Source organism: Pseudophryne corroboree, chromosome 8, assembly GCF_028390025.1.
Source record: "Pseudophryne corroboree isolate aPseCor3 chromosome 8, aPseCor3.hap2, whole genome shotgun sequence".
Classification (NCBI taxonomy): domain Eukaryota; kingdom Metazoa; phylum Chordata; class Amphibia; order Anura; family Myobatrachidae; genus Pseudophryne; species Pseudophryne corroboree.
Window position 1 is genome coordinate 368,837,669 of NC_086451.1, and position 13,958 is coordinate 368,851,626.

At 48.8% G+C, this 13,958-nt stretch overlaps 1 protein-coding gene and 2 pseudogenes across 5 annotated transcripts in view; 2 read left to right on the top strand and 1 right to left on the bottom strand.

The window, feature by feature from the left end:
* Positions 1-13,958, top strand: part of ZNF185 (zinc finger protein 185 with LIM domain) — a 344,343-nt gene that overhangs the window by 216,983 nt on the left and 113,402 nt on the right. The gene's annotated exons all lie outside the window — the stretch shown is intronic.
* Positions 6,425-6,543, bottom strand: LOC134949986 (5S ribosomal RNA; annotated as a pseudogene).
* On the top strand, positions 7,486-7,604 carry LOC134953823 (5S ribosomal RNA; annotated as a pseudogene).

Sequence of the window (13,958 nt, forward strand, 5' to 3'; positions counted from 1 at the left end):
CCAGGGGGTTCCTCCTAAAATATTCTACCTTCAGGAGCAAATGGGAAAGTGCGCAAAAACTTTTTGGACACTTGGAATTTTTTGTCTGGATTTTTCCAGCCCTGTTTGAATAAGTCATCTAACTCGATACAGTCAGGGAAAATGACATTAGACTTGTTCTGTACAAAGAAAAACGACTGCTGTGACGCAGCGTCCTCTAGAGGGAGCTTTAACACATCCCTTAAAGCCAAAATGAGCATAATCGGGATCCCCACTAATGGGATCCAGGTAATCCCTATCCTCCTGTATATCATCATCTGTATCAGATGGTAGAGCAGGTAACCCACGCTTCTGTGGTCCTGCATGAGAGGGGGGGACTGTGCATCTGCCCTAGCAGCTAAATCAGCAACAGCTTGTTGTAGTAGCTGAGTTTTCTGCACATTAGCAGTGAGCTGGGATGACATATCTGACATCATAGTCTTAAGGGGTGTAGTATGGTATGCCAGCGGTCGGGCTCCAGGCGACCAGCATACCGGCACCGGAATCCCGAACGCCGGCATACCGACAGCTGGGCGAGCGCAAATGAGCCCCTTGCGGGCTCGCTGCGCTCGCCATGCTGCGGGCACGGTGGCGCGCCTAGGTATCTATTCTCCCTCCAGGGGGGTCGTGGACCCCAAGAGGGAGAAGAACTGTCGGTATGCCGGCGGTTGGGATTCCAGCGCCGGTATGCTGGTCGCCGGGAGCCCGACTACCGGCAGAGTGAAGACCACCTGTCTTAAGAGACCCTAACCAGTGGGGCTCTGGACCCTCTCCCCCGGCCCCTTCACTGATTTGTGAAGATTGACCGCATTGTTCACATGAAACAGAATCAGTAGATAATGGAGATAATCTAGTGTGACATACACTGCACAGCTTGTGTTTACCCATGTTTCACAATAGCACAATAACATACACATACACACAGACAGTTATAATGCCAGCCTGCCCTACTGTATGTGAGAGGAGACACAGAGAGAGAAGGACACCAGCACACCATGACCTGTGAGGCTGTCAGCTCCCTAAAATACAGTAAACACTAACAATTTTAGTCCTAAATAGGATCAGGATAGTGTACACAAGCGGCTCTCCCCTTGTACCAGATATCCAGCGTGGCTGAGGAGTCAGGAAGCGCTGTGTGTGCTGTATATGGCTGCAGTAAGCAGAGGAAGGCGCCAAAATGCCTCAAGTCCCGCTCTGAGGTAGCTCCGCCCCTTCCAATGGCGCCGGAGTTACATATATATATTATACTGGCAAAGTCTCCAAGTTAGCTTAAAACATCACACAAGTGCTAGTCATGCATTTTGTGCCAGTTCTACACGGGGATCTCAGCGGGACCACCACCCCCCAGGAGGGTCCCATGCGCCGGACCCATGGTCAGCCGCACTTTGAACCGGTTTGTACTCACCACCGATGTCACCTTCAGGCAGCGTTAGGGGTGTGCGGCGTGCTGCGGCTGTGACAGCCAAGGCGCAGTGCCCCGCTGAACAACAACCCCTCAGGACGGTGGTCCTGCAGTGGGGAATCTGCTCTGCACCTCGTAAGTCCGGTGATCATCCCCACCCTAACTCCCACGGTGCAGGTATGCTGTTGCCCAGACAGCATACCGAAAATAATAAAACTTTAAAAGAAAATGAAGAAAACTCTCTGGAGCTACAAAGATGTGCATCCTCTCCTGAGGGCACTTTTTTCTAAACTGCCTGTGGGAGGCGGCATAGAGGGAGGAGCCAGAACACCCAGTTGAAGAAATTTAAAGTGCACTGGCTCCTTTGGACCCCGTCTATACCCCATCGTACTAAGTCTCCCCAATATCCCTTATGGATGCTAGAGAAAATATGCTAATATCGTAACTGCCTGGATTTCTATTGAGATGCCCAATGGCGGCTTAGCGAGTCCCAGAAGCTGCGTACAAAGACACAGTGCCACTCGCAGATCAGTCAGTTATCTGGTTTTGAGGAGCCCTACAATTTTGCGCATAGGCGTGTGCACGGGGGGTGCCTGGTGCACACAGGCACCCCCTAATGTCCGGTACCCCCCCGCACACATGCGCACGCCTGTTGCTGCTGCCGCCGATTCCCGTCTCAGTCTGATGTCTCTCGGCTGTCAGCCAATCAGAGCTCGCGGACCGGCTCTTGACTGGCTGCCGGCCCGTGAGCTTTGATTGGCTCACAAACCGGCGCCATATTTCAAATGGCCGCTGGAGACAGCCAGGGATGTGAAGTGAGGCACAGGAGAGACACGCACTGCGCTCTCCTTCCCTCAACGGCAGAGACGGAAATCGGCAACAGGGGAGGGTGAGCACAAATGGGAGCATATGTATCTGGCACCACTGGGAGCATTTATGTATCTGGTACCACTGGGGGCATTTATGTATCTGGCACCGCTGGGGCATTTATGTATCTGGCACCGCAGGGGGCATTTATGTATCTGGCACCGCAGGGGGCATTTATGTATCTGGCACTGCAGGGGGCATTTATGTATCTGGCACCGCAGGGGGCATTTATGTATCTGGCACCGCTGGGGGCATGTGTGTATCTGGCACCTCTGGAGGCATGTGTGTATCTGGCACCTCTGGAGGCATGTGTGTATCTGGCACTGCTAGGGGCATGTGTGTATCTGGCACTGCTGGGGGCAAGTGTGTATCTGGCACCGCTGGGGGCAAGTGTGTATCTGGCACCGCTGGGGGCAAGTGTGTATCTGGCACCGCTGGGGGCAAGTGTGTATCTGGCACCGCTGGGGGCAAGTGTGTATCTGGCACCGCTGGGGGCAAGTGTGTATCTGGCACCGCTGGGGGCAAGTGTGTATCTGGCACCACTGGGGGCAAGTGTGTATCTGGGGGTATTGAGTAAGGTGCACTGCTGGGGGCATATGCTTATATTGCTTTGAGTGCCAATAGGCGGTGCTAGACACGCCCAATAGGTGGTGCCAAACACACCCCTCCGGTGCACCCCCTAATAAAATGTTCTGCGCACGCATATGATTACGCGGCATAAGGGATCGCAGCCACAGCCTGAAAATGGTTGTGACAAGCTCAAGTTTTTGCCGTCACGCCCCGTTACCTTCCTTAAATGCTCCCTGACTGTCATTCACTTTGAGAATAAATCCTCTCTGCGATCGCCATTGCAAGACCATCGCACCACATGCACAGTGTGACTTATATGCATGAGCAGTCGGATGATAATTGCACAACTGCGAAAACATCAAGTTTACGTGCAACTCTAAATCAGGCCCTTATGCTGGGTACACACTTGTAGATATATCTGCAGATCAGTTGATCTGCAGATATATCTATGGACGGACCGGGCAGTGTGCTGAGCATACGCACTGTCCGAACTGTGCGGGCGTTTACATGCGCCCACCCAGTTCAGCTGTCAATCACTGCCGGCTGATGCAGCCCGCCCGTACACACACAGCGATGCGCAAATATATATTTTTAGATATATTGACCGTCAATTGTGCTGTAAGGCCTAAACGATATGACTGTGAACAACAGCGTTCACAGACATATCGTTCGTACACACTGGCCGACGGACCAACGCTATATTGGCCATTCAATAGAACAGCCAATATATCGCCCATTGTGTACGCACTATAAGTCTCTATATGTGGTTTTAGCACATCCACTTTGCAGGAGGCACCCATCAAGGGCTGGCTGGCACCTTTCAGCCTGAGGGCAAACACAAGCAAATGGCCCTGGCTCCTCTACTTATCCTGCCATGAAAAACGATAAACACCTGCACTCCGCTGGACTGAACACCGGCGCCCCCTGTGTGGAGTGGGCATGCTTAGCGGCTGCATAGAGTACATATTTTTTCAAAGGTGGGGGTCTGACCATGTCCCCAAATTGGCCACACCCCCTTCCTTGTACCAGGGCTGGAAGAACTGTCGGTGCTCGTCTGTATATATATCTTTGAACCAGGGGCATTTCTAGAGAAAAGGGGGCCCATGTGCAGGCTCTGTCTTGGCCCCCTTCTACAGCAGCACTGTATGTATGCGCACTAAGGTCTACAGTGCATGCCGCGGCGCCATTTTCCCAGTGATTTACCTACTACGCTTGCGCAAAACACCTGGAAAATGGTTCTGCATCATTTTCCTATTGATTTCTGCAGCGCTGCTGCTGCGCCACGGGACTCTGGTGGGTAAGTATTAAAACTAATGGGTGCAGGGTGTGTGGTGTGGGCCCCCCGGGGGCCCGTGTGCCCCGCACCCATTATAAATATGCCAGTGCTTTGAACTAGATCTGAACTAGATACAAATAATCAAGCTCCCTGATGAGACTGATATTTGTAATTTAGACAGACGGTAACAAAATTACATTGTTATAAAAACACAACACAGCACAAGAAATAAAATTGGTTGGGGCAGGGACTAATGTCAATGACTGACCTGCTCTCTGTAAAGCGGCTTGTAATATGTGTGCTCTATATAAATAACTTAACATATATTAAATTAATGTTATTTAATAGGGGACAAAAATAAAACTCTGTACCTTAATATAAATACTTTTTAAACTGATCAATCTGCATTAATAAAATCGCTCCCCCCCCCCTCATAATTTAGGAAACCCCTATTTAATCTAGTGTTAATTTCATGCATGACTCATGAATTAATGTCACATGCACACAGGCACAGCACAGTGGCGTAAGTTCGTCCCAGTTGCCCGGAGGCAAGATAAATATTGGTGCCCCCCTATTTCCTATATCAAGATAAATGTGTGTGTGTGTGTGTGTGTGTGTGTGTGTGTGTGTGTGTGCGTGCGTGCGTGCGTGCGTGCGTGCGTCCTTGTGTGTGTGTAAAAAAATGTATATACTATATTTATACATTTAATTGTCTTATTTTAAAACGCACGTTCCTTAGCAGTCATACCCAGGATTACAACCCATGACCTGTTACACTAACAGCAGACACTTTACTGATGGAGCTATTTGCTCCTGTACAGGAAGCATGAGAATTCTAACTATGTGAAGTTACGTGTAATTGTCAGAGAAGTGTCTTCATATAGTTACAATTCTCATATTTCCTATACAGGAGCAAACAGATTCATCAGTAAGGTGTCTGTTTCCAGTGTAATAGGTTGTGGTTTCTAATCCTGGGTATGACACTTGCAAAATGTGTATATTTAGTATAATAAAGAGGGTGTGATTTGTAAGGTGCAGGGACCAGTGAGGAAGTTGGCCACTGAAAAGACAGCGACAGCTATCAGTTAACTTAATTCATTGGTGTCACAGAATGGGAGGAGAGGTGCCCCCCTTCAGAGCAGGAGCCCGGCGGCAGATGACTCCGTTGCCTCCCAGAGTTCTGCTTCTGGCACAGCATACACCTACCCAGGTATATGGGCATTGGGCAGGTAACTGCCACTGACTGCCGCATGACACTTTTCAAACATGCAGCTGTTGCCAGGGCAACCAGCTTGTTTACATTCAGACCAGTGGTGGCAGAGCTACAGTTGGAAGCAGCCATGAAGAAGGCTCTATTGAAGAGGTGGTTTGTCTTCAGCTATGCTGAGGCGCAAGAAGCGAAGATACCCATGAAGAAGGATGAAGGTATCACACAGTCCAGAAGAGAAGAAGATCTCCATGAAGAAAAAGAGGAAAAGGAGGGAGCTATCATCTAGTGCAGAAGAGGAGAAGGACAAGGCTGGCCATGGCAGGAAGATGATTAGCATTTCTGATTCCCCTGAAGAGCAACAGCCGAAGGTCCAAATCAAGGAAGAGAAGAACAGATTGGGGAAGATTTTATACACTGCTGAGTCAAAAAATAGGAATATACAAGAGGGCAAGATTTGGATCCCTTCTGACTCCTCGGATGAGGATAAGCCGAAGATCTGCACCCAGGAAGAAAGGAAGAAGAGATGCATGATATCCTCATCAAGCTCAGAGGAAAATACCAGATATAAGAAAGAAAGAACATCAAGCAGATGTAGAGAGAAGGGGAACCAGTAGTGCTAGAACAACAAGGAGAGAAGAAGACTCTTTTGTGGGTGCACTCTTAACTTCAAACAATGTATAGATTATTCAGAATAGGTTATAAAATCAAATTTTATTGGTATCACAAAATTAAGATAATCAGTGGTTAATGAAGAAAATAACAGTCAACAAATGAGAATAAAGTCAACTAGCACTAAATGCTGATATAGGATAACAACTGAATTCCGGCTGACGGAGTAAGTTCTAAATATTGTAAGCGATAGCTTCGATATTGGACGGTACGTTCCAATGACAAGTGGATTCCTGCCCTGTGCTTATGTCAAAAATTAACAAATAGCAAAGCCTGGATACTAATTATATCGTAGATGGAAATACATATCATAACCAGCTAGTTATGCAAAAAGAGGAAAGAAAGTGGGAAATAAGATGGCAGAGTGAATCTGCTGTCAGTGTTAGACACTGAGCATATTGAACCAATATAAGCTCTACTAAACTGAGTCTTCCTCAATGGTCTCCCACTTGAGTACTGACCCAGCCCAACACTGATTAGCTTCCGAGATCGGACGGCTTCGGGCGTTTCCAGTGTGTTATGATAGTAGAGAGAATGAACGGTGATTGGAAGCTCTGGAATCGCTGATGAGAGTTCACGAATTACACAGTTATTCAAGAAAGATGACAGAAATTAACCAATAAGGGAAACCAGATGGATCTGCTGCCAATGTTAGACAGGGGCGTGGCCCTGAATCAATGGTGAGAGTCCATGAAATTAGATGTAGGTGGGAAAAAGAGAGAAATACACAATAATAACAGTCCTGTTGGGTTATTTAAGGTTCTTTCACAAAGAGCATATATGTATACAATCTAATTATAGCAATAGCTGAAGTAAAGCAAAATAAAATATTATTGCTCTAAAATTAGCTGGATTGATAATAAGTACCAGGTAAAGTATGGTCTCTGTAAATGTAGTTTTCTACTAGAGTACAGATAGTACAATGTATCAAATGTATCAAAATAGAAGGTATCTATGATAAAGAAACAGAGCCAGATGAAAAGATAACAATGTAACAAGTATACAGAGGTGTCTCCTGACCTAGAAAAACCTACTGAAGGTTCAGAATAAATCACTGCCAATATCACAATGCATATGTAAATCGATAAGGGACTTTGATAATAGCAAATATCGCCAAAATAGATAAATATTGCTGATATTATGTAAATGATAAAGGATGTAAATGATAATATTTTATTTTGCTTTACTTTTATTTTGCTTTACTTCAGCTATTGCTATAAATAGATATGCTCTTTGTGAAAGAACCTTAAATAACCCAACAGGACTGTTATTATTGTGTATTTCTCTCTTTTTTCCACCTACATCTAATTTCATGGACTCTCACCATTGATTCAGTGCCACGCCCCTGTCTAACATTGGCAGCAGATCCATCTGGTTTCCCTTATTGGTTAATTTATGTCATCTTTCTTGAATAACTGTGTAATTCGTGAACTCTCATCAGTGATTCCAGAGCTTTCAATCACCGTTCATTCTCTCTACTATCATACCACAGTGGAAACGCCCGAAGCCGTCCGATCTCGGAAGCTAATCAGTGTTGGGCTGGGTCAGTACTCAAGTGGGAGACCATTGAGGAAGACTCAGTTTAGTAGAGCTTATATTGGTTCAATATGCTCAGTGTCTAACACTGACAGCAGATTCACTCTGCCATTTTATTTCCCACTTTCTTTCCTCTTTTTGCATAACTAGCTGGTTATGATATGTATTTCCATGTGGCATGTCAGGGCCTGCACCCCTTCATTTCGAGCACCTGAATGATATCCCTAAGCTAATTGAGCATTTACCAATCTATATGTCTGCAGTTGCCTCTGCCTGGTTGATAGGCAGAAGCGGTCGCGGGGTGGGAGGGGGCGTGCCAACGGCATTAGAACACCTCTGGCGGGGCGCGGTCCAGACAACGCAGGCGTGTCCAGACGGCTTAGGGGGTGGGTCACGGCAGCTGCATGATGTCACACGCATCCACTGCGACCCGGAATGCGACGGGTAGCTCCCTGCCAGAGCGCAGGAGCTGTGCAGGAGCTGCGCAGGCAGGGAGCTACTCACCGGGTGCAAAAGCATCGCCTCCGTGCGATGCTTTTGCACCAGTGCGGGAGGGTGGGGGGTAGAGCCAGGCATGCGTGGCGGACTAGCCCTGTGCTGTGCGACCGCAGCATGCCTGAGAAAATGATCGTAGATGATAATCAGATCTGAATTAGGCCCTGAGCCTGGTTTCAGTACATAGAAAGCATTTTGAAGGATTCTTTATTTCTAACCTGATAATAAATTGTCACTAGATGGCAGTTGTGAGTTCACTTATTGCAACTGGACTGAGGGACAGATGTACTACGCCTCGGAGAGTGTTAAAGTGGAGAAAGATAAAGTACCAACCAGCCATCTCCTGTCATTTTTAAACACAGCCTGCAACATGGCAGTTAGGAGTTGTTTGGTTGGTAATTTATCTCTCTTTACTTTATCTCTCTCCAGGGCTTAGAACATCTGCCCCTCAGTGCCTGATTCAGAGATGTACGCAAATGCATTTGCAGCTGCAAATGTGTACGCAGCGACAGTGTCTTAATAGGATTTTAATACCTACCGGTAAATCTTTTTCTCGTAGTCCATAAGGGATATTGGGGGAAACTAGTACGATGGGGTATAGACAGGGTCCAAGGGAGCCAGTGCACTTTAAATTTCTTCAACTGGATGTGCTGGCTCCTCCCCTCTATGCCCCGTCCCACGGGCAGTTATAGGTAGAAACATGCCCCGAGGGGGAGAGGACATATATGAGACAAGGAACATGACAACAAAAGGTGGTGAGATTTACATACTAACATAGAACAACCAGCACCGGCTGGCAACCACAACAGCAACAGCTGAACAGGTAACTATAGAACAAGAACCTGCAGAGAAGTCAACACACTGGGGCGGGCACCCAATATCCCTTATGGACTACGAGAAATGGTATTAAAATCCTATTTTCTCTAGCATCCATAGGAGATATTGGGGGAAACAAGTACGATGGGGACGTCCCAAAGCTTCCAGAACATGCGGGAACATGCAGAGAGTGCTGCAGCACCACCTGCCCAACTGGGTATCCTCTTTGGCCAGGGTATCAAACTTGTAGAACTTCACAAAGGTGTTCTTCCCCGACCAGGTAGCTGCTCAGCAAAGTTGCAAGGCCGAGACTCCACGGGCAGCTGCCCAGGAAGAGACCACTGATCTTGTAGAGTGGGCCTTCAGAGACTTAGGAGCAGGTAAGGCTGCCGACACATAGGCCTGTTGGATAGTAAGCCTAATCCAATGAGCAATGAACTGCTTTGAAGCAGGGCATGTAGAAATTCCAACACTATATCAAAATCCTAGGGTGGCCGTAGGCGGCACAAAAAGAGGTTGTATGTAGAGTACCTGTTGCAAGAAGGTCTGAACTTCTGGCAATACTGCCAATTTCTTCTGAAAGAAAATTCAGAGAGCTGAAATCTGGACCTTAATGGAACCCAGACGTAAGCCCTTATCCACACCATCCTGCAGGAAATGTAAGAAACATCCCAAGTGAAACTCTGCAGATGGATACGTGCGTTCCTCGCACCAAGAGACATATCTCCTCCAGATATGATGATAGTGTTTTGACGTCACAGGTTTCCTGGCCTGAACCATGGTAGCCTTCTTGGAAAGGCCCTTGTGAGCTAGGATGTTCCGCTGAACCTCCATGCCGTCAAACAAAGCTGCCGTAAGTCCGGGTAGGCGAATGGACCTTGTTGAAGAAGATCTGGTGGTAGAGGCCAAGGGTCTTCGACGGACCTGTCCAGAAGATCCGCATACCACGCCATCCAAGGCCAATCCGGGGCAATTAGAATTGCCTGGACACCTTGATTCCTGATTCGCTTTAGCACCGTTGGGAGCAATGGGTTTGGAGGAAACAGGTAGACTAGCCGGTACGGCCAAAGCGACGCCAGTGCATCCACTGCCCTCGCCTGAGGGTCCCTGGTTCGTGAGCAATACCAGGGAAGTTTCTTGTTGAGACGAGAAGCCATCATGTCTATTTGTGGCCAAACACACCGGTCGATGATCTGCTGGAACACCAGATGGTGTAGCCCCCACTCCCCCAGGTGGAGATCGTGACGACTCAGGAAGTCCGCCTCCCAGTTGTCCACACCTGGAATGAAGATTGCTGACATGGCTTTTGCATTTCTTTCCGCCCAGAGGAGTATCTTTGACACCTCTCGCATGCAGGCTCTGCTTTTTGTCCCCCCTAGTCGATTGATATACACCAACGCCGTGGCGTTGTCCGACTGTACCTGGATTGCGTGATCTTTGAGCAGGGGAGAGGCTTGAAGCAGAGCATTGTAGATCGCCCGAAGTTCCAGAATGTTGATTGGAAGGAGGCTTTCGTGGGCTGACCACCTGTCCTGGAACTGCGCCCCTTGAGTGACAGCTCCCCATCTTCTCAGACTCGCAGCCGTCGTGAGGAGGTCCAATCCTGAATCCCGAAACTCCGACCTCCCAGGAGATTGGAGGACTTTAGCCACCACAGGAGGAAAATCCTGGCCTGAGGTGACAGCTGAATCATCCGGTGCATCTGTAGAAGTGAGCTGGACCACTTGCTCAGGAGATCCAGCTGAAACGTTCTAGCATGGAACCTCCCATACTGGATCGCCTCGTATGGGGCAACAATCTTTCCTAACAATCTTATGCAAAGATGTACGGACACTCGAGCACCATGCGGACCATCTCCTGAAGTGTTTTCGTCTTGTCCTCTGGTAGAAACACCTTCTGGGCCATAGTATCCATCAACATCCCCAGGAACAGGAGCCTCTGAGTTGGCTCCAGGTGGGACTTCTGTAAGTTGAGGATCCACCCATGGTCTGACAGAAGATGTATGGAGCGGTCGATATGAAGCAACAAAAACTCCCTGGATCTTGCCTTTATCAGAAGTTCGTCCAGATAAGGGATCACATTGACCCCCTGGACCTGGAGTTGAAGCATCATCTCCACCATCACCTTCGTGAATACCCTTGGGCTGTAGACAGGCAAACCGCAGGTACGTCCTTGATATCCAAGGAGACCATAAATTCCTGTTCTTCCAGGCCCGCAATCACTGCTCGTAGGGATTACATTTTGAACTTGAACACCCTCAAATAAGGATTGCGGTAGTGGTACTGGAACAATGACGTGGGACTGGACCAACTTTCGGAAAGCCTGTTGCAACGTAACCTGCATAGCCTCCAAAGCTGGTAAGCTTGTTTTGAAAAATTGTTGGGGGGGGAGTACTGTCAAACTCCAGTGTGTAGCCCTGAGAAACAAGCTTTCTAACCCATGTATCATGGCAGGAAGTCTCCCAGACGCGGCTAAAGTGACGCAGTCGAGCTCCCACCTCGTGATCCCCTCGGGGTGGGTGGGCACCGTCATGCTGAGGCTTTAGTGGAAGCAGAACCGGTGGACTGTTCCTGAGAACTGGTGCTTGCAGGTTTTCTGGACTTACCTCCGGTGCCCCTAGCCGCATTGGAGGCACCTCTGGCCTTCGATCGAAATCTGTGAGACCGAAAGGACTGGACAGATGGCCCTGGATAGGAGCGTCTCGTTGGCGGGGCCCCAGAGGGGAGAAATGTGGATTTTCCAGCCGTAACTTTGGAAATCCAGGTATCCAATTCAATCCCAAAATGCCATTCCCCAGAAAAGGGGAGGGATTCCACACTACATTTGGATTCTGCGTCCGCAATCCATTGACGCAACCACAAGGCCCTGCACGCCGAAACTGCCATGGCAGAAGTCCGAGCATTAATGTCCCCATCTCCTTGAGGGAATCACAGAGGACACGGGTAGTGTTCTGAATGTGCTTCAGGAGGGTTACCATAGTAACCAAGGGCATATGTCCCGAGAGGCCCCCCTGAATTTGAGTGGCCCAGGAATGAATGGCATGTGTTATCCAGCAAACCGCAATGACCGGTCTTTGTGATACACTGGCTCTGTGTATAGAGACTTTAGTGTAGTCTCTATCTTCCTATCCCCAGGATCCTTCATGGTAAAGGAGCCTGGAGCAGGCAGCACCACCTTTTTAGACAGGCAAGAGACTGAGACATCCACCCCAGGGGGTTCCTCCTAAAATCTTCTACCTTCAGGAGCAAATGGGAAAGTGCGCAAAAACTTTTTGGACACTTGGAATTTTTTGTCTGGATTTTTCCAGCCCTGTTTGAATAAGTCATCTAACTCGATACAGTCAGGGAAAGTGACATTAGACTTGTTCTGTACAAAGAAAAACGACTGCTGTGACGCAGCGTCCTCTAGAGGGAGCTTTAACACATCCCTTAAAGCCAAAATGAGCATAATCGGGATCCCCACTAATGGGATCCAGGTAATCCCTATCCTCCTGTATATCATCATCTGTATCAGATGGTAGAGCAGGTAACCCACGCTTCTGTGGTCCTGCATGAGAGGGGGGGGGGGCTGTGCATCTGCCCTAGCAGCTAAATCAGCAACAGCTTGTTGTAGTAGCTGAGTTTTCTGCACATTAGCAGTGAGCTGGGATGACATATCTGACATCATAGTCTTAAGGGGTGTAGTATGGTATGCCGGCGGTCGGGCTCCAGGCGACCAGCATACCGGCACCGGAATCCCGAACGCCGGCATACCGACAGCTGGGCGAGCGCAAATGAGCCCCTTGCGGGCTCGCTGCGCTCGCCATGCTGCGGGCACGGTGGCGCGCCTAGGTATCTATTCTCCCTCCAGAGGGGTCGTGGACCCCAAGAGGGAGAAGAACTGTCGGTATGCCGGCGGTTGGGATTCCAGCGCCGGTATGCTGGTCGCCGGGAGCCCGACTACCGGCAGAGTGAAGACCACCTGTCTTAAGAGACCCTAACCAGTGGGGCTCTGGACCCTCTCCCCCGGCCCCTTCACTGATTTGTGAAGATTGACCGCATTGTTCACATGAAACAGAATCAGTAGATAATGGAGATAATCTAGTGTGACATACACTGCACAGCTTGTGTTTACCCATGTTTCACAATAGCACAATAACATACACATACACACAGACAGTTATAATGCCAGCCTGCCCTACTGTATGTGAGAGGAGACACAGAGAGAGAAGGACACCAGCACACCATGACCTGTGAGGCTGTCAGCTCCCTAAAATACAGTAAACACTAACAATTTTAGTCCTAAATAGGATCAGGATAGTGTACACAAGCGGCTCTCCCCTTGTACCAGATATCCAGCGTGGCTGAGGAGTCAGGAAGCGCTGTGTGTGCTGTATATGGCTGCAGTAAGCAGAGGAAGGCGCCAAAATGCCTCAAGTCCCGCTCTGAGGTAGCTCCGCCCCTTCCAATGGCGCCGGAGTTACATATATATATTATACTGGCAAAGTCTCCAAGTTAGCTTAAAACATCACACAAGTGCTAGTCATGCATTTTGTGCCAGTTCTACACGGGGATCTCAGCGGGACCACCACCCCCCAGGAGGGTCCCATGCGCCGGACCCATGGTCAGCCGCACTTTGAACCGGTTTGTACTCACCACCGATGTCACCTTCAGGCAGCGTTAGGGGTGTGCGGCGTGCTGCGGCTGTGACAGCCAAGGCGCAGTGCCCCGCTGAACAACAACCCCTCAGGACGGTGGTCCTGCAGTGGGGAATCTGCTCTGCACCTCGTAAGTCCGGTGATCATCCCCACCCTAACTCCCACGGTGCAGGTATGCTGTTGCCCAGACAGCATACCGAAAATAATAAAACTTTAAAAGAAAATGAAGAAAACTCTCTGGAGCTACAAAGATGTGCATCCTCTCCTGAGGGCACTTTTTTCTAAACTGCCTGTGGGAGGCGGCATAGAGGGAGGAGCCAGAACACCCAGTTGCAGAAATTTAAAGTGCACTGGCTCCTTTGGACCCCGTCTATACCCCATCGTACTAAGTCTCCCCAATATCCCTTATGGATGCTAGAGAAAATATGCTAATATCGTAACTGCCTGGATTTCTATTGAGATG